This window comes from Neomonachus schauinslandi, chromosome 4 (genome assembly GCF_002201575.2).
Source record: "Neomonachus schauinslandi chromosome 4, ASM220157v2, whole genome shotgun sequence".
In the NCBI taxonomy this organism is placed as follows: Eukaryota; Metazoa; Chordata; class Mammalia; order Carnivora; family Phocidae; genus Neomonachus; species Neomonachus schauinslandi.
Genome location: NC_058406.1, coordinates 165574727 through 165602149, shown reverse-complemented (window position 1 = coordinate 165602149; position 27423 = coordinate 165574727). Strand labels below are relative to the sequence as shown.

Sequence of the window (27423 nt, the reverse complement as noted above, 5' to 3'; positions counted from 1 at the left end):
CTGAGCCACCCAGGCGCCCATTTTCTTCTGTAGTATTTTGACTTAACGTTTAAGAAGATGAGCTTAGGGTGCCTGGGTGGCTCAGTCGTTAAGTGTCTGCCTTCAGCTCAGGTCATGATCCCAGGGTCCTGGGATCGAGTCCCATATTGGGCTCCCTGCTCTGCGGGAAGCCTGCTTCTCCCTCTCCCACTCCCCCTGCTTGTGTTCCCTCTCTCGCTGTGTCTCTCTCTGTCAAATAAATAAATAAAATCTTAAAAAAAAAAAAAAGAGCTTAACTATTTCAGAAAGAAGACACTGAGCATAATTGCTTTGTTAGCAAAGGCCATTAGTAGTTAAAGTTCACACCAAAGGCCAAGGTCAATAACCTGAAAGATTTTTTTAAAAAATCTAGTTAAAAATAATTTCCCACATGTCTGAACACTCAAGGATCATTTTCTATATAACTTTTTTTTTTTAATGGTAAGAACAAGTAGTATAATTTACCATCCTAAACCATTTTTGAGTGTATAGTGTAGAGTGCTAACTATATGCAGGTTGTTCTGGAACAGATCTCTAGAACTTTTTTGTCTTGCAAAAAACTGAAACTCTATATCCTTTGACCAGTTCCTCTTCTTTTCCCCCTTGCCAGCCCCTGGCAACCACTATTCTGCTTGCTTACTTGCTTGCTTCCTTCCTTTTTCTTTTTTTTAAAAAGATTTTATTTTTAAGTAATCTCTGTACCCAAAGTGGGGCTCAATCCCATAACCCTGAGATCAAGAGTCACATACTCCACTGACTGAGCCAGCCAGGTGTCCCATCTGCTTTCTGTTTCTAAGAGTTTGACTCCTTTAAATATTTCCTAAAAGTGAAATGAAATGATGCGATATTTGTCTTTTTAGAGACTGGGTTATTTCTTTCTTTCTTTTTTTTTTTTTTTTAAGATTTTATTTATTTATTTGGGAGAGAGAGAGTGAGAGAGAGCATGAGAGGGGAGAGGGTCAGAGGGAGAAGCAGACTCCCCACTGAGCGGGGAGCCCGATGTGGGACTCGATCCTGGGACTCTAGGATCATGACCTGAGCTGAAGGCAGTCGCTTAACCGACTGAGCCACCCAGGCGCCCAGAGAGACTAGGTTATTTCACTTAGCTTAATGTTCTCAAGGTTCATCCATGTTATAGCATATGACAGGATACCCTTTTATAAGGCTGAATAATATTCTGTGGTATGTATATACCACTTTATCAATTCATCTGTTGATAAATATTTAGGTTGTTTCCATCTCTTGGCTCTTTTGAATAGTGTTGCAAATACCTCTTCAAGATCCTATTCAGTTCTCTTAGATATATACCCAGAAATGGGATTTGCTGGGTCATATAGTAATTCTATATTTAATTTTTTAAAGAACTTCCATACTGTTTTTCATAGTGGTATACCAATTTATATTCCCCACCAGTAGTGTGCAAGGGTTCTGGTTTCTTCACATCCTCTCCAAAATTTTTTTTCTGGTTATTTATTTTTTTGATAGTGATCCTTCTGATAGGTGTGAGGTGATACCTCATTGTGGTTTTGATTTCCATTTCCCTGAAGATGAGTGAGCATTTTTTCATGTGCTTGTTGTCTGTATGTATTCTTTGAAGAAATGTCTATTAAGGTCCTTTGCCTGTGTTTTAGGATTGTTGTTGTTGAGTTGAGGAAGGTCTTTGTATATTCTGGATATTAACACTACCTTATCATATGTATGGTTTGCAGATATTTTCTCTCATTCTGTAGGTTACTTTTTTACTCTCTGGATTGTTTCCTTTGCTGAAGCTTTTTAAGTTTGATGTAATCGATATTGTCTGTTTTTGCTTTTGTAGCTAGTACTTTTGGTGTAATATGTAAGAAATTATTGCCATGACCAATGATAGGAAGCATCTTCCTTATTTTTTCCTCTAGGAATTTTATGCTGGTACCATTCTGCTTTGATTACTGTTGCTTTGTAATATGTTTGAAATCAGGAAGTGTGAGGTATTCAGCTTTGTTTTTCTTTCTCAAGATTTTGGCTATTTAGGGTTTTTTGAAATTCCATATGAATTTTAGGATTTTTTTTCCCTATTTCCATAAAGATGCCATTGGGATTTTGATAGGGACTACATTGAATTTGTAGATCACTTTGGGTAATATGGACATTTTAACAATATTAAATCTTCAGTCTACGAACACAGGATGTCTTTCCATTTCTTTGTGTTGTCTTTACTTTCTTCCACCTGTTTTGTAGTTTTCAGTGTACAAGTTATCCCCAGGTGTTTTATTCATTTTGGTGCTGTTATAAATGAGATTTTTAAAACATTTTCCTTTTTGTCATTTGTTTTCTTGTAACTTTTAACTGATGACTTTTCACTTGGATAAAATGTTACTTATGTAATTTGATTTCACATACTCATAGTACCTTGAAGATATAATAGACACTGAACATATTCTTGATAAGGTTAGTACCTTGATATTGCAATTTGGTCTTACAAAAATCATTTTTTCATTAAAGTAATACCTTTAGAAACTAATCAAGGATATTTTATTCTAGGCACTTGGGTATTTACATTTTTAAAAACTTTTGTGCAGTATGCACCTTTTTGTTTTTAAGCTGGCCAAGCTCTCCTTGTTTCATCTGAACTGTGTATTTCATCTGAACTACTGTGATACTATCAGATTACGGTTGGGATTTCTCTGCACTCCATTCTGGCAGTATTAGGATATCTCAGTTCCTCTGTCTACCAGCATATCTGGAGATGCTTCATTATATTGCAGTAATAACTGTTTTAGAGCTAGAAGACTAGAGGAGAAGACAAGGGATTGTTAACATAGTTTTTTTGGTTTGTAAGTGAGGAGTCTGAGGGGTTCACTTGAAGTGATTTCCTCAGTTACTGTGTTAGTGGCATAGTTGGGAGTAGAATCCTTTCCAGAACAGTTTATATTGTCACATAGTTTTCTCAAGGTAATTAAATTTGTCTTATAAAATTCTCAATTTAGAATATGTGCAAAAGATAATGTTCAGTGCAATTATGGCAGGTGAACAAAGCAAAACGTATTTATTAATTTTAGATTTTGATCGTTGGATGCTGACTTCTTACGGGCTTTCAGGTAATTGACCAATATGCTATTTTATTAATATGTACTTTAAGAAGCTCATTAAAAAGTGTTTTAACAACATGGACATAAGAAATTTCAATTTAGTGTTAAATGACAAAAAAAATTGCTGGACATTGTGTGCTGTGTACTATATGTACGTTGCCTATAATTAGTTGTTACTCTGCACGTTTGAAGGTGTTATCAGTCCCATTTTCCAAATTAGGAAACTGATCCTCAATAAGACTAATAACTTGTCAAAAATCATTTAACTGGGAATTTATAGAATAGGGCTTTAAATCTTCGGCTGACTGGTTCCAAGTCTCATGATTTTCCTGTTGTTGCTTTTGGACACTTAGTGAAGTGGAAGCCAATGATTAAAGGGTATAGAATGGGGATCATCATTATTTTGTAACTGAAATCTGCTTTTTGGGTAAAACAACTAAATTTGTTTTTTTTGATTTATCTTTAGAAGCGAATAGGATTTGCTATTTTTCTTATACATGTGAAAGATCTGTGATAATACTCTATATTTCTTCCTACCCTTATATAATCAGTCTGGAATTTTAGGTTCTCTCACATAATTCATTTATTTGTCTGAATAGGCTTTACTATGTAGTCACCATTAGATTTTTATGAAACCTAGCTAAAAGTAAATTTTCTCATTATATGGATATATTGTGGAATAGAAGAGCCCTGCATGTTATTTTAAATCATTCTAAACATCCATTGTTTTACGTACTGCTTTTCTGTTACTTTATGCCTGCTAAAACAAATATTTATTTAGGGAAAGAGCCTTTTTTCTACCCTTCACCTTATGGAAGTGAAGTTCTCACTAAATATTTTGTAATTTTAATGATTACATATTTTGAGTTGCTTAGGTATTTGTTTCTGTGTTTTTGTTTTGGTGCCTCACGTAAAGTGGAGATTTTTAATCTGTGGTCCCAAAGTGAAATGTTGTAAATTAGGGGCTGACAAGCTACAATCTGTGGGCCTGCTTCTGCGTGTAAAGTTTTATTGGAACACCGCCATGCCCATTCATTTATGTATTTTCTGTGGCTGTGTTCCTGCTGCAGTGGCATAGGTGGCTAGTTGTGACAGAGACCATATGGGCACCAAACCTGAGTTTTTTTTTTTTTTTAACCGTCCAGCACTTTAAGAAAGTGACCACTTTTTTTGTGTGTGTGTATATATGTATATATATATATATATATTTTGTTATTTTCCCTCTCTATAAGGTTAAAGAATAAGGTAATTAGTTGTCTCTTTCCATCATAAATAGATGACTTTTTGTTTGTTGCTTATTCCTGTCTAGATGTTGTCCTTAACATTGACTCTGAGTCCAGAATGTATTGTGGTCACTGTAATAAAAACACTGATATTATTGGGTATTTGTTTTACTGGTACATCTGGAAAGTATCAGAAGATGTAGTTTTTCCTTTATTTTAATGCATTTTTCCTTTACCCCCCCTCCACTCCCCACTCCCCGGCCCCACTGAATTGTTGATGTTTAGGGGAACTGTCTGTAGATATTAGGGAAGAAAAACATTGAATTCACGGTTGCAGACTTGTGAGCCAGGTATAGGTTTCTGTGAAAGTAGTGTTTCTGTGAAAACTTTGTCACAAAGCGAAGCAGTTACTATTAATTTATATAGAAAACATTCTGAGCATTCCCAGACCCAAAAAATAACTTCTGTTAGGCTTTTCTGGTACCTTAGTACACATCTTGCTAATGGATGCACAAGATAACTCCAGATAAAGCACAGATGCTCACAGGCACAGTTCAGAGCGCTGGCACCTTGACACTGGGGAAGATTGTCAGGGCCACTCTTGCTGCTTGGCATGCGTGCTACCGTCCAAAGGTTCACTGCAAAACAAATGCCGAATGTTATTTTTGCTTTTTGCCTTTTTTTGTAAAAGTGAAAATTCTCTTTGGATTTCTTTCAGTAGGTCTTTCAAAAAAGTGAAGTGGTAGACCGCAAACTTCCAAAAGCAGGGTATGCCTGTGTTATGGAAAGGTAATGAATGGTATGAGGCCAAAAAACTTGGGTGGGAATCTCAGCTCTATCCTTAGATCTATGTGACATTGAATGACTTCAGTTCTGAACTATTTTTTTCCTGACTCTGTACCATCTTTCATTTAGCACATGTTAATTGCTCACTTACTGAGTACTAGAAATGTAGCTGAAGGATAATTTCTTTATGAGATCAATGCCACCTTGGATTATGTTACAATAGGGTGATTGAAAACCAAGAAAACTGTTGGGCATAAAGTTTTTCTTTTTTGTTTCTCTCCATGAATTCACTTTTTGTTTTTTCACATGTGATAACTCTCCCTTAAGTGGCTTAAATCTTGATATTACAGGATTTACTTTGTAGTTAAAAGCGAGATAACTTGCTCATATTAGAGAATATATGCTTTTTAAAACCTGAGTAGAAAGACTCATATTAAAATTCCCATTAGGGGGCACTATTATCAAGCTTAGGAGAACTGGAGACTAATTTGTTTTCTCAGACATGCAACCCGAGGCTTGCTAAAAGGGAAAAATATTTTCATCTGATAAGATTCAGATACTGTTTTATACAACTGGATTCCTTAAGTATGTTATAAAGTGCACTGAATTAAACACAGATCCAGTAACTCACTGTCTTATTTTTCAGCAGACTAAATCAATTTAATATTGCAGGTGATATAAGAAGCTTACTTTATTCTGCATCAGAGGCAGATCCATAATTTTCATATTTGGAATGGACAGATTTTTTATTTTGCTCTCTTTAAGTCAGTCCAAAGGATGATCCTTAGACTTCAAATCAGTTTTCTTCAAAAACGAAGCATGAAGACTATATTGTAGTATGAAAATACAGTTAGGGGAATGAAATGATGCCTAACTTAGGCAGTATGAACGTGTGTAGCATGTAGAATTTCTGAAGTAATTCTACACATTGACGTGATATAGACACACAGATAGCTTTTGGCTTTTTTGTTCACTTTCAGGTACTTGAAAATTATTTTTTATTATTCAAGTTTGGTTTTAGAACAAGAAATAACTACTTTAGACTGTTACATACAATTATTTTATCATTAAACTTCCAAAAGAAAAGAAGTCGTGTGGAGTATTAGACTTTTCAAAGGCTAAATACGAATTGGCAAAAATGTAGTTTACAATAAAATGTACTGGGAGTACTTTTTCAATGCATAGGTGTTATTTTTGTATCACTGGGTTCAGAGAGAGTAGGTTTTATCTAGCTGCCTTATTTGCAACACTCTCCACGTAAGTAAGCCATAGTTTTCATTGGGGAGAATCTCTGCTTAATCACTTGCTTCCTGAACTCTCACCTTCCTTCTCTTTCTTCTTAGTTTGCCTGAAGCCCACACCCAGGGCAAAAACTGCTTGAAACCTCCCCAATAATTACTGTTTTGGCTTTGTATTGCTTTTGAGTTCACAGAAGAGTTGAGTCAGGATAGAGAAAGCTTTCGTATTTTTTTTTATGCAGATGGAGACATTTTGTGACAAGATATGATGTTTACTTACTATTTTGTATTTTCTATCTATGTGAATAATCAGTAATCATTGTGATCGACACATTCACTTTTTAAAAATTCCTGTTTTACTGCATTTTTTTCAAAGAGTTTTTCTTGGTGCAAATATTAGAAATATATATAGAGCATTTTGGAGTGTGTTTTGAACCTTATTGGAAAAGTAGGAGGGTGTTTACTTTGTGATCTCAGGTCATTAAGAGGTATGATAAAATGTTTCAAATAACTCAGAAAAAAATTAGTTCTTAGTAATTCATTTTAGCATTTATTCAGCAAATTACATTGAATGGGTAGTGGAAAAGATCCAAAGATAGGAAATCCTGGTTACTGCTTTGAAAGATTTTAAGTGGGAGAGAAATACGTAAAGAATTGTGGAACAGACCTGATAAAAGTCTAGAGTAAGGGAGGACAAAAAGTGATGGGAATCCTTAGGTACGAGCTACTAATTTCTTTTGGGGGATGACTTCATAGGAGAGGTAAAGTTTGATTTTGTAAGTGGGTGTTGTTTGTATTTTAAGTAATTTTTAAAGAAGTTGTTTCTTGTGAGTTTGTTAGAATTATTCACATTTCTGGGCCCTCATAAATAACAAACATCTCTAGAAATAAAGAACAAATTATTTAATATATATTCAACTTGGCATCTTTATTGTTCAGTGATAATTATGTTCCTTGACAATATTTTTCAAATTTTGTTGCTGATTTTGTATCCAGGTGGGGAAGCTGCTTTTGCCGTCTATGCTCTTTTGATACATAAAGGACTCCTGGCAATAATTTAGTGCCGTGTTTATGGAAACCTAGGACCCTGCTGCACTTAGCTCTTTTTAAAATATTTAATAAATATTTAAATATGATATTTAGTGAATTGTAAATATTTAATAAAAACATTTCATATATATTTCATTTTAAATGAAACAGTGTGTATGTAGGTAACTAGAGAGAATCTATACACTGAATTATTATATAATTCTCCTGGGTACCGATCTCTTTGTTGATATTCGTGGTAGTATTTTGAAAATGTTAAACCATTCGTATTTAATGGCTTATCACTGAATATTCAGGGCGATGAACTTTAGATTATTGCTTAGTTAAATTATTTTGATTGCTCAGAAAGCCTATGGTTTGTGATTTGAAACTAACTTAAGAGTCTTACTTTATATGTTTAGTCTTCAGTTTATTAAGGTGATTAGAATATGAGACATACAATCCAAATGTGAAGCATCGATCCCAGTGTTTTTATGATTTTTTTGTTCTTTTAGTTTGGGTGTCTCAAGATATTAAATACAAAAGTAGGAATAATGTCTAGCTTCATTTTAAAAGTTTGAAGAAATTTTTTGCGTTTATTTAATGTTTTAAAATTTAGGTTTTTTTCCCTTTTAAATGAGTTGAGGAATTCCTGTGCATGGAAGGATGTATACTATTGAAAATGTGGTCAAGGTAAAAGATTTTCCTGCTTAAAGAAATTAAAGTGCTTTACACTATACCCTCCCTTGGTCCCTAAAGTGTAAGTGCTATGGTTTGGAAAGAAACCAAGTAAAACGTGTTCAAATTTTGTGCAGACTTAAAGTAATACTTTAAGATTTGAAAATTACAGGTGGATACAGTACTTAAATAGTATTTAAAATTCCTAAGTTTCCCAAGTCTAAAAGTGTAATCCTTAAATTACTGTTCCCAGTGGTTTACATTTTAATTAAATAAAAATTGTCTTACTTTTGAACCACAACAACTTTAGGTATAGATATTTGAATTTATTACTGAACCTTAAGGTAATAACCATTAAAAATGAACTGTTTGGCACTAATTAAAATGTCAAAAACCACAGTTACAGTGTGTAACCAAAGATCCTTGCTGTTTCTGTTTTTCCAAAAATTGTCGTAAGCAACACAATTCAAGCTTGCTTCCTGTCTTGCCCAGAAATGCTAACCAGCTTATCTCACTAGGTGAAATTTTCATAGGTCTTGAAACTTTTATTCATTTGCGATTACTCTTCACGGCTTACCTATTACCACTTTCTGAGTGGTGGTTTCATACCTTTATCTCTTTCCACCTTGGGGGTTATTTGCTGCTTTTATTTTTTGGTAGTAATTTTTACCCAGTGCATTTTAGATGCTTTCTAACATATTTGAAAACAAAGGCAACCTTTATTTTGGCTTAAGTAGCAATATAGTGGTTACTGAATGCATTGTAATGCAACCCTACATCTCCCCACTACCCTCAGCTCCATACACATTCACCCTTTGTTTTCTCTAACACTGAACCTGCAGACATTGTAATATACAGACCACCTTTCTTCCCCACTTGATTGGTGAGAAGATCACAAAATTATTCCAGTAGTCTTTTCAGAAATAGATCTAATGACTGTTTTGTAGAATTGGATAGTGCTGACTTCATAGAGGTCGTTTTTGATGGCAGGTTACTAACCCCACACTTAGCGGCTGTGGCTGTAGGAGTCCAGCAGCGGAGTCCTAGGTGGGACTCTTTGGACTTGGAGCATGCCAGTAATAACCCCGGCAGGCAGGAGGGCAGCATCGGCAGCTGCGGTTGTCCTCAAGCCACTGTAGCTTCCAGGCTCATCTGCTCTAGCTTTACTCCCCTTTCCTTTTCTTTATTTGTTGTTCATTTCATCAAATCAATATTTCAGAGGGAACCAGGTGCCAGGCATTTCCACTGGCTGTTGTGTACCTGTATTTCTACTAAGGATGTTTTCTGAAGTGTTCATTATTTAAAGACCTTAGCTATTCTAAGCAATATATTTGACTTGAAGCATGGGAAGATTTGTTAGCACTTTATTTTAGTGAATTAGATTATGAGTATAAAGTAAAGCTTATGTTGCTAATCAGGTGAAAGTGTCCAAAAAATATTTTTGTGTAGTTGGAGAATGACTTGGACTTACTAGTATATATCGGCATATCCATATCTCCCCGTGTGCAATTCAGAGTGTTCCTGTAGTTTTGTTAAAATAATTTTGTTCCTAAAAATTTATACATCATCATGTATTTTTCACTTTCATAGTGGAAATATTTTATTTTTACTTTTGATCTCATTTAGTAGTGACTCCCAGAATTTTAAATGAAAGCTTTTCTGTCAGTAATTTATTCTGTAAATGAATGTACTTGTTTTAAAAAGTCTATTACCAAGATTCTTTTGGTAACGTGAATTCTTCTCCTCAGATTTAAAATTTCTTCTCCTATCACTCCCGTCACCACTCCTGCCCTGAAAATGTAGTCAAGACAAAACACTGAAAAGATTTACTACCAGAAGAGAGTAAAAGGTTTTGCAAAGAGTGCTGACCTAATACTTTGATGGGTTTTAGCCATTTTCCCTGGTGATCGCATGAGGAATGGGATGGTATGGACATGAGATGCAATATTAAGATCACTGTAAGCCATATCTGGGTTATTTCCATGTTCCTTTAGGAGATATTTGACATAACTAGCAGTGAGACTGATGTTCTGTCAGAATCCAGGCTTGAATTTCTTTCGAATTGTCTCTTTATTCTCTGGGCAGCCTGATAAAAAATAATAGCCAATTTCACATACATGGAAGTGATGTGTGTACACATAAATGCCATTATAGTCCTAGTTAAGAGAATTCCTAAAATCATTCATAGATCTTGCAAACATTTTTGAAAGGCATAAAGGGAAGGACATTTAGACTGAGTTCTGGCTAAAGTTTGGGTAAAGTTCTGGCTTACTGCTAATTGAAATCATGGGTCTCTTCAGCCTCAGTTTTCACATTTGCAGAGTAGATCACAACAGGAACTTTTGTAATTCTTTTAACAGATGGGAGACGGGCTCAGAGAGGCCCAGGTTTAAAATTAGCCACAAATTCAGAATTAGAAACCCCAACATGAAATGTGTAATCCACTACAGTTTAGGGGGGTTGTCAATAATCCCAGTATTTTGTCAAAATCACTATGAATGAGGGATATAGATGCCTGCAGTTATAACTTGTAGGCATGATTTTTTTTTAAAGATTTTATTTATTTATTTGACAGAGAGAGGGAGAGCACAAGCTGGCGGGGGGGGGAGCGGCAGGCAGAGGGAGAGGGAGAAGCGATGTGGGGCTCGATCCCAGAATGCTGGGATCATGACCTGAGCTGAAGGCAGACACTTAACCAGCTGAGCCACCCAGGTGCCCCAGGCATGACGTATTTACTTAAAAGTTTACTTCTTAGTGTTATCCGTTACTGTCAGCACTACTGGAATCAAATGATTGTTTGAATTTAACGTTAAACTTCAGAAAGTTTCCTAAGTTTGTGTATGTATACTAGGTATTAAATAAAAATGAAGGGCAATTCTAACCTTCAGGTCAACAGAAAATTAATGGTGATTGAATATATACATTCAGCTCAGACAGTAGAAACCTGTTTAAATACTGAAAGCACAGCTTCTAATATTTTGCTAAATGGAATGAAGAAAGTAATTAACTATAGATTAATCTGGGTAGATTAAGGGAGGAATATAGTTCATATTAAATGCCACTGAATGCAATTACAAGCAATAGGTTGAATAGATTATTTAATTTAATTTAGGAAATCAGTGTTGACTGACAGAGGAAAACTTTCTAGAATACATTTCAGATGACTTAGACAGTAGTGACTGTCATGTGAATTTCTGTCTTTACTGAATACCCAGCATTGTTAAGTGGTGTGTTGTGCACTGTTTCCAATCTGCTGTGACTGCCATCTGCACAAGTAGAATGAAAGAGAAGAGAGCATGGAAAGGAAGTGGATCAGTTAGTTGTAAGGAATCTGTGTGAATGCTGGGTGCCACTAACGAAACACTGAGCAGTTAGTGGTTTTCCTTTGTAACCAGTACAACTAGCTGCCTCTAAACTGGATGTGTACAACCTGTACACTTCTCACAGTTTACCTTTTGGATGTCATGGTGTGTACCTATGGTTGAGACCGACTAGGAAATCCGGGGACTATAACTGTATTGTGCTACCCTTTTCTTATTCTTCTCTACCTTTGGTTATAATCTTTTTGCTGCTTCAGTGTTTGGCACCAATATTGAGGTAGATGTAATATTCCCAGCATGTTTACTGTGCCTAAATGGAATCTTTTTGGGAACAAATTATGCCATAAAACAAATTTCCTGAGAAACACTTTGTACTTTTGAAAAAAGTCAGTAAGACCTATAGATAGGAAAATCGCTTCAAAATCTTACAAGTTGTAACCAACAGAGCATCATATGAATGATGGAAAAGTTTTGTCTGGGTGAGAGGAACTGACTGGTAGAATCTAACCTGTGTACCTTTGTCAGTGGATAAATCTCTTATTTGAATCTGAGGTTTATAACTAGTAAACAGTTCTTTTTATGTGCATATGGTTACCTTTTTGATGTAAACATGTGAGCCCTTAACAAAACTGTGTTAACCATGAGTCATCTGGTACCTTCTTAGGAATTAACATATACTTATATAGATGACTAATAATACAAAGCCACCGTGGTTTCTGTGGTTTTACCTGCCATAGCTCCAGTTCCAAAACATTTAAAAGGAGACCCGCTCTCTCTTTTTAAATTTTTTTGGACAAAGAGTTGTCTCATCAGAAAACTGCAGTAACTTAAGCAGATCCATAACTGGGGGGAATTAATAACAGGAAGTTTTTGTTGACACCAGGAAGTAAATTAAATAGTGCAATTGTGGTAATGAGTACCATATATGATAAGCTTGAGCCACCTGGGTTTTATTAGGATGCTTGATACTTTGATCACAATATTATTTTAAGGCTTGTCTATTTAAATTGCTAAGGTTTCTTGTCATCTTTGTGATTTAGACCATAATTCTTTTCACTGTGAAGAGTTTGTTTTGTTTTGTTTTGTTTTTTTAAAGAAAGGCTCTGTCCAAGCCAAAATTCTAGGGAGGTGCAAGTTCAACAGCTAAATCAGCCATAGAATGAGAAAACCAGTTAAATAGAAAATTAAAAGCTTGAAAGTATAGCAGTTGAATAGCAAGTTCATCTGACCTTGCTTCTCTTTAGTTTTTTGCGTGGATCATAATTACACTTTTTTTCTTTTAAGATTTTATTTATTTATTTGTTAGAGAGTGTGTGCACAAGCAGGGGGAGTGGTAGGCAGAGGTAGAGAGGGAAGCAGGCTCCCCGCTGAGCAAGGAACATGATGCAAGACTCGATCCCAGGACCCTGGGATCATTAACCAACTGAGCCACCCAGGCCTCCCTACACTTTTGTTTATCATATGGTAGTAGAATACTATAAGGACATTTCTTATAATTGAATTAATTATTGATTGATATAAGTATATGCATTTAAAATATAGATTTCATGCTTTGAGAATGTAGTACTGCTATCGGTTTTCCATAAGTTGGTATTAAGTGGTTTTGATGAACGTCTTTGAGGATTTATGAAAGATTTGAACTATTTCACCCATAATGAATGAATTATATACAAATCACAGAATTTATTTAATTTGTTTGATGAATTATCTTGCTTTGTCTTTGAACTTGAAATTTTAAACTTTTGTCTGGTATAGATGAATGAAATTTTTATTGATCAAAATCAACAGATTCTCTGTCCACTAATTTTCTTTACTATATAGTCTTTCACAGCTATTTAATGGCATCTTTGTTATGTATTTAAGCAAATATTTTGGGTTGGGAAAATAAATATTCATTTTGACTAGTAAGGGGGGAGAACAGGGATGATTTAGTAATTTAAGATATTGTTGTCCTTAGCATAATATATAATAATCATTGTTCAGTACCATTTTGAAAATTTACATTTAAAATGCTTTGTACATGTATTCATGTGCTCATTAATTTTCACTGTTTCAATTTTTGAGAACTCCTATAATTGTTGTAATTTGGCTTGAAGTGTCCATGTCCAGTGTAACTTTTAAGCCTGGTTATGGGCACTTAAAAATATAATGGTCTTCTTTTAGTGTATCTTATTTGCCCTTGGCAGTGAAAGGAGTATATGGAAGTGGCAGTCAACAGCCCTTTTCTCCTTCCTGATAAGACAAAGGAGAAAAGTATTAAAAATAGGAAACGATGTGAACATGGGAAGAGTTGCTTACTGGGAGTTTGTAACATTCTTATTTTGGGAAGATAGGGAAGTATTTGTAAATTTAGGGATATGTGACTGATTGATTCAGCAATGATGAACTCATAAAAAGCAGAGAAGCATAGATTCAGGAACAAGCATATAGGCAGAGAAAAATGAGAAGATCTGTCAGAGCGAAATCTTGGTTCGGGGGAATAGATAGGGTCAGATTATGGAAGACTTTGAATGCTTGAAAAAGAAGCATGAATGTGAAGCAGCTGTGAATCATTCTGGGTTCCCCAGCAGAGGTGTGATAGTATAAAATCAATATTTCGTGGCTAGAGGCATGAAAAACAGATGGATAATGAGGGTTTGAATGAAATATGGGCATAGCAGTAAGAATGAAAAGGTGAGTACTAGAGAGATGGAAGAAATGGCAAATGAGATCAAGGTGTTATACACACATTTTGAGAGTTTGACTTCAGATATCAAATAACTTTAATATCTGAAATATTCTAGAAGAATTAACTTTGTCATCCCTTTCCCTCTTGAATAGTTTGTAAAAAGCACTTGTTCTGTGATGATGGTACGTATTACAGAGCAGATGGGTATAGTAAATGTAAGCTGTTGATAACCAACAGGGGGATTCCTGCACTTAAAATACCAGCATTACTAAAATATTAAATATTTAAGATTTTTCAATTCAGGGAGTTATTCGGTCCATTTTGAAAGTGCATACATTGTTTGGAATACTTGATGTGATATGGATGTGAAATGATATTTTTAGTTGTGTCTTAATGTAATCCAACCAACATGAGTTTGCTCCTTGGTGAGTCACAGATAGAAACTATACCAGGTGAGTTGTCGCACAAAGGAAACTATTTGTAGCAAATAAGGAGATCACTGGGAATAACTTCCAAAGCCATGACTTCCTGAGAAAGGGTGAATGGGTTCCTTTTATTTAGGGTTAGGATGAATATTTAGGTAGGGAAGCCTTGTCCTCTATGTAGAGGCGGGCGTAAGGCTGCACTTATATCTTAAGAAAATGTGCCTATACATACATTGCATGTTACGTAGATGAGGCTTGTGCTCCTCCTTGGCAGACATTTTAGTATTATAATGAGGTAAAGGTAGTTGTCAGCTATTCTAGAGGTCATGTCATAGTCCATCTGTGCAGGCATGAGTTAGGGGTTATGCTCAAAATGGTCTGAGTGGTCTGGGCGGGTGGAGGGTCTTGTTAGGGCAGTTGCTATTGCTTGAAGGGTGGTTTTGGTTTCCATTTGCCTGTGTTAAGAGATTAGCCGGAAAGAGAGCTTATGGAAAAATGTGGGACAGAGGTCAGTGTGGTAAAGCAGGTGGACAGTAAAGGTCAGGTCTTGGGGTCTAGCTGGTGACATTGAGAAGATTAATCTTTATTATAAAGATCCTAAGATTTAAAAGTAGAAATAAAAGGAAATCTACTTCGCTCTTTGAACGGAATAGTCCATTCATGGGATGGATTCCTTAGACAGTTTACGCCCTTTCCTAATAGCTTTTGCAACTTGTTGGATTCTTTCATTTAACAGACATTGGGGCGCCTGCGTGGCTCAATTGGTTTAGGATCAACTCTTGGTTTCTGCTCAGGTCATGATCTCAGGGTCGTGGGATTGAGCCTCATGTAGGGCTCTGTACTCAGCGTGGAGTCAGCTCGAGATTCTCTCTCCCTTTTCCCCTGTACCTCCCCCGCGCGCGTGCGCGCGTGTGTGTGCGTGCTTTCTCAAATAAATACAATCTTTTAAAAAAAAACATAATTACTGTGTGCTAGCTATCTCAGGAGCTTTGCCAGATATTGAGGGATAACAAAATGAACAAGTGGAGGAGAAAGACATATACTTAAAAATCTACAATTCAACAGCCTCTTGCTGCTTAATTAATTTAACAGTTAACCAAATAATCACAAATTGCGCTAAGTACCATGGGAGAAATAAGCAGATGCTTTAATGGGTGGTGTCCTACCTTAAGCAGGTCCCTTCAAAGAGTCTCTGATATGGAGGTATATTTGACTGAATATTTAGTCGAATATTCGAAAGTATATTCCGTTGAGGTGAAGGATAAGAAGGGGTGAAGATAGGCTGGGTGAAGAGCCAGGAGTGAAAGAAAACCAAGGCAAAAGCCACCCCTGAGGTGGGAATGAGCTTAGCATTGTTTAGCGACTCTCAGAAAGAAAGCTATTGTGTGTCTGAATAAATCCTGCTAAATGAGAAACAAGGGGCTATGTCACTGAGAGCCTTGTAGGAGTTTGGGTTTTATTAATTAAGCAGCAAGAGGCTGTTGAATTGTAGATTTTTAAGTATATGTAGTAATCTAATTGAATTGATGATTATCATATTCTTTATAATTCTGTGACCTAATCAGGATTTGTGGTGTTGCATTTGAAATATTTATGGAAACTCAGCTTGGTGATTGCATTCATTGGTGATAGTGTTTACTCCAAGAAAGTTTATCCATGGCTACTAGATAACCTTCATAAACATAAAACAAAGTTTGTCTGCAGTCTTTATTTTTTATTAAATTTTTCATTTTGGGGGCACCTGGGTGGCTCAGTCCATTAAGCGTCTGCCTTTGGTTAGGTCATGATCCTGGAGTCCTGGGATCCAGCCCCCGAGTTGGACTCCCTGCTCAGTGAGGGAGTCTGCTTCCCCTTTTCCCTTTGACCATCCCCCCTGCTCATGTGCGTGTGTGCTCTCTCTCTCTCTCAAATGAATAAATACAAAATCTTAAGTTTTTCATTTTGGAATCATTTTAGGTATACTAAAAAGTTACAAAGACAATACAGAGAGTTCCCCTGTAGCCCTCAACCAGGCTTCCCCTAATGTTATCATCTTATATTACCGTGGTACATTAATCTCATTAAGAAATCCAGGTACATAAGGTACATTACTGTTAATGGAACTCCAGACTTTATCCACATTGCACCAGTTTTTTCCATTAATGTCCTTTATTTTTCTGGGATCCAGTTCATAATCCCACACTGCATTTAGTCATGTCCTGTTAGTGCCCTCTAGTCTGTGATCATTTCTCAGTCTTTCCTTGTTTTTCATGATCTGGGTAGCTTTGGGGAGTACTGGGTAAGTATTCTGTAGCATGTCCCTCAGTTTGAATTTGTTGATATTTTTTCTTGGTTAGATGAGTTTCAGGTTTTGAGGGAAAACCTCACAGTGATGAAGTGCCCTTCTCATTACATTCTATTAGAGGGTAGAATGATACCCTCATCACACCACAAGCGATGCTAACTTTGATCTCTTGGTAAGATGGTGGTTGACATCCTTTTTGAATTACCATACTATCTTAGAAATCTTTATAACTTAAGGAACCATTAGGACACAAATGTTTTGGTTGAAAGATCTCTCATGGAAGAAACAGCTTGAATAATTTTCCTCCTTATACTGTATTCCTAATAGTTTAGTATTTAAACAACATGGGTAAATGTTATATATTATGTACCTTACTGTGTAACTTTTCACACAGATGAGATGACACTTTTGCTTTTGCTTATATACAGTGTGCCATCTTGGACATACTGTTGGGTATCTTAACTTCATACAGGTGAGTTAGGATCCACCTCTGACTGAATCTGAATTCGATGTTGGAGAACATTCATTGTAGCTTATCAGCACTTCAGTATCAGGAATATTTGATGACAGCAATTAACATTTCCCATGTGTGGTGCTACACGGTGTAATTGGCATAGTTTGTTTCCACGACACAATGCCTTTTATACAAAGGAACCTTTCATCCAGCTTCCCTTAATATTAACATCTCATGTAACTGTGGTGCATTTGTCAAAACTAAAAATTGGTATAAAACCATTAACTAAACTGCAGATTTTATTTATTTTACTTATTTAGATTTCTCCAGTTTTCCTACTCGTGTTTTCTGTTTTAGGATTTGACCCAAGATACCATGTGCCTTTAGTTGTCATTTCTCGCTAGTCTCCTCCAATCTGTATCTTTTCCTTGTTTTTCCTGACGTTGACATTTTTGAAAAGTACTCTTAGCTGTTAGGCCTGTTGTCTGTCATTCTGAGTTTGACATTTTCTCATGATCAGATTAAGGTTATGGATTTTGAGGAAGAATACAAGTGAAGTGCCCTTCTCATCACCTTATATCAGGGGCTACATTAACTCAGCATGGTGATATTAACCTTGGTTACTTGGTTTAGATGGCGACTGCCAGGTTTCTCCGCCGAATAGTAACTGTTTTCCCTAGAAGTGAGTCATAAGTCCAGCCCATACTCAAGAGGAGGGGAGGTAAATTCCACCTCCTGGTGGGAGGAGTATCAGAGAATTTCTGGAGTATGTGAAAAACACCCCAATAGTTGATAAATATTATGAGGACTGTTGGGTTGTATCTTAATTATCTTTTCAGTTATTATCATTCACTTTTTCTGGCCTGGATTCTCATCAGTTTGTTTCCCTTGAATGTAGCACAGTGGCATGTGGTAAATAGTAAAATATTTATTGAATGGCTAGAACTGAAACAGGGAGTTTGTGAATTGTTTACAAAGCTGAAGTAGTTAAGCTTGATCCTATAGTAGTGAGTGGAGCAATTTAACAGTGTTTGAATGATATGAAAAAAAATTGTTTTAGTTTCCTTTGTTTTAATTTTGTTTGTGATTAGGGAATGTATTCTTCCCTAATTTTAACATATTTAGAAAAAAGTATTTTTTTTCATAGCTTTGAAGGAATACTGATTAGAGTAAAGCAATTTAACAGAATAAATTTAGACCAGAAGTCTTATTTTATGATTAAAGGTACCACCAGTTGAATGTTTTGAGCATACCCTATGTTTAGAAGGGTGGACTTAACTTGGGAAAGCATATAATTTCTAAGTAAATTAGCAGTGATAGAAAAATCCCTTCCTATTTCTCAAAAAAGGTGTTTAAAAGTACCAATGTTATGTTTAACCTAGCTTTTGCATTAAAAATGGACTCTGAGCCCTAAGCATGCTAAATATAACTTCCATATTGGATGGCAGTTTTACTTATGGATGCCTTTCTGGGTTCCTTTCAAACTGTCTTAAATCTTTCTTTTTTTTTCTGTTTTTTAAAAGAATGTTGTTTGATCCACTATAAAGGAACAGTAAGCCATGCTTGCATTTGACCATTGGTGTTTTTGCTAAACAGTAGCTAAGAAGTGAAGAGGTTTCTTCTTGAAGAACTTGAAGACTTTAGGGGATTGACAGTTGGCTTTTTTTTTAATTATTATTATGTTATGTTAATCACCATACATTACATCATTAGTTTTTGATGTAGTGTTCCATGATTCATTGTTTGTGTTTAACACCCAGTGCTCCATGCAGAACGTGCCCTCCTTAATACCCATCACCAGGCTAACCCATCCCCCCACCCCCGACAGTTGGCTTTAATCTTCTGTTTCAGCTGCTGTGGCCACCACCCCACAAAGGTGTGTGTTCTCACCTGCTTTTTTCTCTAGGCAATTCAGCATTCTTGCTCCCGGGCCAGATTATCAGTGGCTACTTAAGATTGTTAAAATACTTTGTCTTCTACTTAATTATTTCCATTAAAAAAATTCTACATGGTTATTTGTGATTGATCTTCAGGGCCTTTACGTTTAAAAGAGAATAATCAGAGGGGTGCCCGGGTGGCACAGTTGGTTAAACATCCAACTCTTGGGTTCAGCTTGGGTCCTGATCTCAGGGTTGTGAGATCTAGCCGGGTGTGGGCTCCACACTCAGTGGGGAGTCTGCTTGAGACTCTCCTTCTGACCCTCCCCCCCTAAAATAAATAAATTAAAATCTTTAAAAATCAGTCTTTCTCCCTTTCTTTCTTTCTTTCTTTTTCTTCCTTCCTTCCTTCCTTCCTTCCTTCCTTCTTTTTTAAAGATTTTATTTATTTATTTGAGAGACAGAGAACTAGAGAGCACAAGTAGGGGAGAAGGAGAAGCAGGCTCCCGGCAGAGCAGGGAGCCCGACACAGGGCTCGATCCCAGGACCCTGGGATCATGACCTGAGCCGAAGGCAGATGCTTTAACTGACAGAACCACCCAGGTGCCCCTAAAAAAATTTGTATCTTTAAAAGAGAATAATCAGAGCACTTGTGTGTTCATTTAAATTAGCAGTTTTGGTGAAATTTAAGGAAAAAGTTTGTGGAGTTTAGAGACTTTGAATATCCAGTGTTACTGATTACAAAAATTATTGGGAAATAGAACTGTGAAATGGGTGGAAATGTAAATAAACGTTGTAATTCATAAAATGATACAGTTGGGTGACTTAAGAATGGTGGACCTATAACTCATTTATATAACATAAATGTGTGTATGTAAAATTTATATGTAAATTCTTAACAGCCACACTTCTGTTACTGATACAAAACATGTCTTGCATCTCTCAGTGGAAAAGAGTATTGAACAATGAAATTTAGGGGTAGGCAGCATTAAAGAGATAGGAATTGACATGAGAGATTGGAAGTTTTCAAAAAGAGGGGAGAGTGGTGGGGAGCCATTTAGAAATAAAGGCTGTTGGGTGACCGAAGGTACTAAGAGATGCAGGGTGTGCTAATAGTCTTTTAGCTTCAATTTCCTCATTTGTAAAATGAAGACAATTGACTTATAATAAAGTGTCTATTGTGACCATTTTGTTAAACAGTTTGGCCTTTATATCATTGACAGTGAACAACTATGAAGGCTTTTTATGAGTATTACGATGTTCAGATCTGTTTTAAGAAAAAATATTAAATTAGAGGAAGACCATCAGAATATTGGTAGTGAGGATGAAGAGAAGGGGTAGATATGAGAAATTTGATGTCTTCTGAGTAAAGGAGTGGTTTGCATTAGTGAGTGACAGCTAACTTGTAGGCTAGGCTTAGGAGGATCTGGAAATTGTGGCTTAAACTCATTTTGAATGACATGCGTTTTATTTCTCTGAATAATCAGCCTTTGTCACATTTATTTTATATCAGATTGATCAGTTTATTAAAGCTATGGTAAAAATAGGGTTGCCTCGGTGTCTCAGTTGGTTAAGCATCTGGCTCTTGATTTCCACTCAGGTCATGATCTCAGGGTCCTTAGATTGAGCCCTGTGTCGGGCTCTGTGCTGAATGTGGAGCCTGCTTGAGAGTCTCCCCCCACCCCGCTTTCAAAAAAAAAAATAATAAAGCTATGGTAAAAATTATTTGGTATGTGAAATCAGAGCTACCCAGTAGCCATGATCGTGGCCCTCTGGTGTAGTGGTCAAGGCAGTGGCTCTGATGTTAAACAGACTTGGCTGCATTTGAATTGATCTGACTTGTGAGTATGATAATACCGTTTACCATTCTGGGTTGTTCTGGGGATTAAGTAAGAATGCATGTAAAACAGTAAGGTGCAGTGCCTGACTCATGGTAAATACTGAATGAGCAGTAGGTATTGTTATTTTTCACAATTTGGGGTACATTTGGGGTAAGATTTTGGGTTCATTGTATGCCTGGAGCCATATGAAATATATAGGATCTGTCTTCCACCATAGCATAATTTAATTTAATTGGTTGAGATTATACTTATCAAATTTCAAGATCAAGCCTTATTGAGTAGACTAATTTGCATTGTATAATACAAAGTAATCAGGGCAAGTTGAAATTTAGATTTTTAAACAGTATGATATTTAATAGGAACAAATAAAGGTTTAGGCCTTGAGGGAAGAAACATAAACCATTACTAATTCAGTGTGAGGAGGACAGGCTTAGCTAGAGATTTCTGGTAAAGGGGGTAAAAAAATAGTTTGTAATATAGTGCAGTGGGAACCTCACTCTTTGTAGTGGTTTTAAGGAACCTCCTTAAAATGCCAGTTTAATTCACAAGCTCACTGGTGGAGTGGTCATCCTTACAATGCCAGTTTAATTCACAAGCTCACTGGTGGAGTGGTCATCCTTACAATGCCAGTTTAATTCACAAGCTCACTGGTGGAGTGGTCATTCTTACAATGCCAGTTTAATTCACAAGTTCACTGGTGGAGTGAACTCCAGTTTGTTCCCAGTGTGTAGAAAGGTATTTATTGGTAGTAAAACAGAAGAGGAAAGGGAGCAGATCTATCAGCATTGGTGAAGGTGGGTGAAGGCAAAAACAGGTCTTTGGTATCCCATTTTTTTGCAAAGAGGCATGCATTTTTAAAAATTAAACTTTTTTAAAAAACTAAAAATCTATCCTTTCTTTTTAAAAAATTTAATGCAGGCCCAGTATTTCCCCTGGGGGTATCTGCAGCCTGTTGGAAAAGCTACAATGAGACTACCACTTCTGTGCCCTTATTGCATGAATGTGTTATAATATGGGGAGGCTTGGTGTCCTAGGCTTTTTTGTTTGACTGCAGGTACTACCTTAACTACTTTTTGTTTTGCTTTTTTTCTTTTAAAAAATTTCTGGTCTCTGGTTTTCATTCTGTTTTTAGAGGTAGGCTGTTCTTCCTATACGTTTTGTAGTCAGATTTACACATCATCAATTTTACCCTCACAAATTACTTTGGTTTTAGTTTCTCAAGAAGACTAAGCATGATACAAGGATTAAATATATGATTATATGATAGAAATGCAGTATCATGCTAACAACAAAAACAACAAAATGAATTGTAAATATTCTGAAGCCCTAGTTATGGAACCCTGTGTTTTAGACAGAAGTAACAGATTATTTCAGAAGCAATTTCTGTAGTGCCTTGGAATCTAATCCTTGATGTAGTCATGAAATTTGCTTATCTTCTATCAAACTTAATCACTATTACTAATTATGAATTATAGTAGAGCTAGAAAACTTTGAAGAGTATCAGGCAAGAACCATTTATGAATATTTGGCCGGGGAGGGGGGCAGGGGTAGGGGGGTATTTGGAAATTTTGTAAGCATCCTATTTAAAAACTTTTCAATTTAATCATGTATTTATAGGTATATATATTCATGGTTTCCTTTTTTATTTAATGGGTTATTATATGTTACTGTTATTATTTATTTTGATGTTCATTTTATCCCCAGTTTGATCAGTAGGCTCCCATTCAAGGTAGCCGTGGCCTTTTGCAATGTCCTCATCAATTATTTGAGCATCATTTCCTTGCTCTCTGACATAACATGATATTCCAGACTTATTTTGTACTTCCTTGTCACAGTTCTGGATTCAGTCATTCTCAAAGGAGCCCTTATTCTCCTCGAGAAGAATGGTATTTAGAAGATGAGAACTGGGCACTGAGTGTGCTCATTGCTGTTGGAGTATCACTTCTTCTGGGCCTTTTATGCTGACAGAGTTAGGGAATGTCTGTATTTAAGGTGGTGCCTAAATGGGGTGTCTCTTGATTGAATGAGGGCCCCCAAACATGGAGCAGCGATCTGGTGGTGGAAGCTGGTGGCGCCGGTGGTGAAAGAATTCATCCAAGGCAGAACAAAGGAGATAGAAGTTTATTGAATATACCACAAGGAAGCAGTGGGTAGGACAGCAAAGCAGAGACTGCGGGAAGGTGGTAGGGGGTGGGGAGGACTATAGTTCAAGGGGGAAAGTGAGGAGGTGTGGGAACATATGGAATTGTCCTTTTTTTTTAGTACATGTGTCCAGGTGTAAGTAACCCATTGGTCAGGTAGGGCTTATGGATATTTTCAGGTGAGTCACCTATGGCCCTGCTTGTGTTCAGCCAGGGGATAGGGGGTCACTGTGAGCCCTTCTACCTTACTCAGGTTTCCATCACTCAAGTTGGTTGCCTTTAAAGCAGCCTCTGCACCATCCATGGGTTGCCTTGCCTTCCTTACCCTGCTCAGATGCTGACTTTTCCATCTGTCTTCCACCTCCCACCTTCCTCACTTTCCTACCTCTCTGACTCCCCATGTCAGCTGTCCTCTTGTGGGGCTGCCTCTCTTACCCTGTTTTAGGCTTGGACACCCTCCTCATTGTTTGGGCTGTAACACTCTGCTTTGGGCCATTGTACGACCGTCTGTCCACCAAGGTGTGGACCTTTTCTTTAGAAAAAATGTACTGTGCATAGTTAAGCACAAGAATTTATGAGGTTGATCCTAGTTTTTAAGGCCTTTGCATTAGGTGAGATTTTCTTATTGTTGTTTAAAGATGGTGTGGGCATGATCATGGGATGAATAAAGGAAGTATGGAGAGAAACTTTTATTTTCTCATTCCCTATTATTATGTTGGAATACACCTCCATGAGTTAGTTTTAGCTCATGCTTCCTTTGAATGATTAAGCTATCTGCATCACATAGTATCTCTATCTCATCTGAACATAATTTAGTTTTAGGAAAACTTACAGGGAGAGGTAACAGAACTACTTCTCAAGAATAATTTACATATAGGCCAAAGATTTCAGTGTAATAAAAACAAAACAAAAAAAATCATGAAAGAACTAAAGAAAACATGAGTGAATTATATAATATGCAGTCTCAGATTAGGATAAGAGCTTTTGGTGTATGACACAGAACCCAGAAGGCATAAAATACATGGTTGATAATTCAAAAAAATAAAAATTAAAACATCTGTATGGCAAAGTGAAAGAAAAATTTATAGTTCAGCACGGACAAAAAGCTAATTTCTTAATTATGTATAAATCACTTTTACAGATCGGATGGGGGAAAAAAGAAAACAAGTAGACCACTGGAAACAGTGGGCCAAAGATGATTCAGACAGTTCGCAGGAAAAGATCTGCAAATAGCTCAACCTTATTCATGATATAAGAGATGCAATTTAAAATTACAACAAAATTTGTCACCCTTTAGATTTGTAAAGATTAGAAAGTTTTGTAGCACACTGAATTTGACAAACACTTTGTAGGAAAACAGGACCACTCTTACATTGCTGATGGGGGTTTAAGTTGGTACAAACTATATGAAGAGAAATTTGGCAATACAAGTTTTTTCCCTTTTTCCAAAAGTAGAGTGTTTCTATGAAAGCTTTTTTAAGCTGAAATGATATGAATTGGAAAAAGTAATTACCATTAATTTATATGGAGAAATTTCTGAGTGTTCCCAGACCCAAAAAATAATCTCTTAGGCTGTTTTGATACTTTAGGACACATCTCGCTAATGGATGCGTAAAATCAAGATAAAGCGTAGATGGCTCACAGACACAGTTCAGAGCTATGGCGGCTTGATGCTGAGATGCTGAATGTAGGTCCTGGGAAAGGAGCTTGGAGGTGCCACTCTAACTGCTTGGGGTACTTGTTGCAAAACAAATTCTGAACAGTTTTTACTTTTTGCCTTTTTTCTGTAAAAGTGAAAATCTTGTTTGAATTTCTTTTAGTAGGTCTTTTGTAAAAGTGAAGTGGTGTAACATAACTTTTGAAAAGTGGGGGATACCAGTATCAAAAATGGAAATATTTGCTCACGGTTCTTTACCTTGAAATTTCCCTTAAGAGAATTTGATTTACATCTTTTCTTACACATACGTGAAGTGATGTACATACAAGAATATTTATTACAGGAATGTGTAATATCAGAAGATTGAAAAAACTTTAATGTCCACCAGTAGGAGAATGATTAAAATATTTTATATCCATTTAGTGGGATGCCACACATCTGTACAGATGTATGAAAAACTTTATGAACAGGTGTGGAAAATCTCTGAGACATATTTTTAAGGGAATAGTGTTGGGGGTGCTTTTTTTTGTATGCTACCATTTGTGTTGAAAATATGTGAATTTATGTATCCTTACAGATAATAGGCTTGTATAAATAGTATAAATATAGACTGCCTCTTTAAGGATAAATATACTAGAAAGAGGGTGAAGTCTGAATGAGGGGCATAGGAGTGCGAGGAGAATCTATTTTTCATTTTGCACCTACTGAATTTTGGAACAGGCATATGTAACTTGGGGAGCGGATCTTGTTGAATTAATGTAAGTGGGCAAATACTTTTATGTTGACCTACTCTGATGTTGATGTGTCAAACTGTTTCCTTGGTTACTGCCTAGTGTCTAAAGCGTAAATGACTTTCCATTTGTTGGCTGAAACTTTATTTTTTGAGTGTGTCTTGGGAGGAGAGATTTAATAGATAAAACAAAGTTTATATAAAAAATATAAATTTTCATTTAAACTGCACTACAGTGGACTCTTACATTCACAGATTTTAATTCTTCTATCATGGGTTCAGAGTGATTTAGTGAATTGGCCTAGCAGGCTGCCCAGTTTTGTATTCAGCATCCACTTATCAGTGGTGCAGTGTGATTCTCTGTTAATTATCATGTTGTGGGCGATGCCATTTGAAAAGCATTAAAACTTTATTTCTGGAAAAATGGCCCCGAAAATAGCCACCCCTTACTCTTAGGGAGGCTGTTCTGTTAAGCTATCACTTATAATAATGAACAAACAGTTACTAAAATTTGCTGATAAAATTGATGCTGATGTACTTACAAGATTAATAAGATTAAAAATGTACTTTTCCACAAATTGAACATTCACTATATTTTTGGATATACTTTACCTCTATTTGGTAATGTAACAACGAAATTTGTTATTTTGACTTCCTAATAATACATTCTTGCATCATTGTTACTGAAGACCAAAAACTTATGTAGTTTTCAGGAGGCATAACATTTTTGTTTAATTGCATGCTTTTCTGGACGTGAACTTTGGATATGTAAAGATTTGGGCCTTAAGAAATCTTTTTTACAAAGTTAGTTACTTTGGCATATAAATTGATTACAGTTTATTCCCAAGTAGAAAGAGGTAAGCAGGAATTGACATAAAGATAAAATTAATTTAAGCTTTATGCCAGATAGAAGAACTTGGGATTTATTAAGAAGACACAGTGGATTATAGAACCAAATTGAAGACTTGCTGTTCTCTTAGTATCTCTTAAATTTGATATTGAACTATTTTAATACTTTACCTTGGAGAACGTATTCGTTAAGCATATATTGTGAACAGTATTTCTAAATAAATGTCTGTCACAGTATAAAACGAAAATGCAATGAGAGTGGCAGGAAAAGGGTTTCTTTTTTAAAGGACAGATTATACTTTTTTCTGGAGTGCTTTTTAATTATGCTTGTGGAACCCTGGTTTAATCTTTACTATTGTACCAAAACATTCTATAAATGTTTTGCCTAAGTTCCAGTTAGGTTAGATTTGATTTGAAAGTTCCAGTTAGATTAGATTTGAAAACTGTATTTACTTTTAGTCAAAGGTAATAAGCTAGGTGGACTTTTCTATGAATCAGTAGACATAATTGGTCTTTATAACTGTACTGATGGCTTTTATATATATATATATATATTATAAGAATATATATATTCTTATATATATGAACATCTATTACAGCATATATAAAGGCATCTATTATAGCATATTTATATATGTATATACATAAAATCAAGGTCCTGAAAAAAAAAAATACATAGTTTGTATCATGTAAATCTCATGGTCTTTTAAAATGTACTGAGAATTTGCCATTAAGAGGAATCTTGGTTAAGTCTTTATGAAGTGGTTGATTCTTTCCTTCAGTTTCTCTTAGTTTTTTTCATACTGTTGAAATCATGTTGAATTTCTGTTAGATTTAGGAAGCCTTTCAGAGTGCTTGCGAAATTATGTGTATATATTTCTTTGCTTATCCTTGTGGTTTGTTAGATTTAGTTTGGTCCGGTAGGTAAAATACATGGTGCTAGAGTGGGATCCGTGGTAGGGTTCATAGGAGGTTGTTACTAGAAAGCAAGACCTTATCCACCAGCGTAAAACAGTGAGCACTGGGTAGAGGGAATTAATATTCATGATTTCACTAGCTATGAGAAAACCTCTCATCCAAGTGGAATAATACACAAATTATTGTGTTTATACTTATATCGGACAAAATAGACTTTAAAAC

The 27423-nt window shown here is 35.9% G+C and overlaps 1 protein-coding gene across 1 annotated transcript in view; it reads left to right on the top strand.

Annotated features, from left to right (window-relative positions):
* EIF3H (eukaryotic translation initiation factor 3 subunit H) overlaps window positions 1-27423 on the top strand; it is a 93435-nt gene that overhangs the window by 21269 nt on the left and 44743 nt on the right. The window lies entirely within an intron of this gene.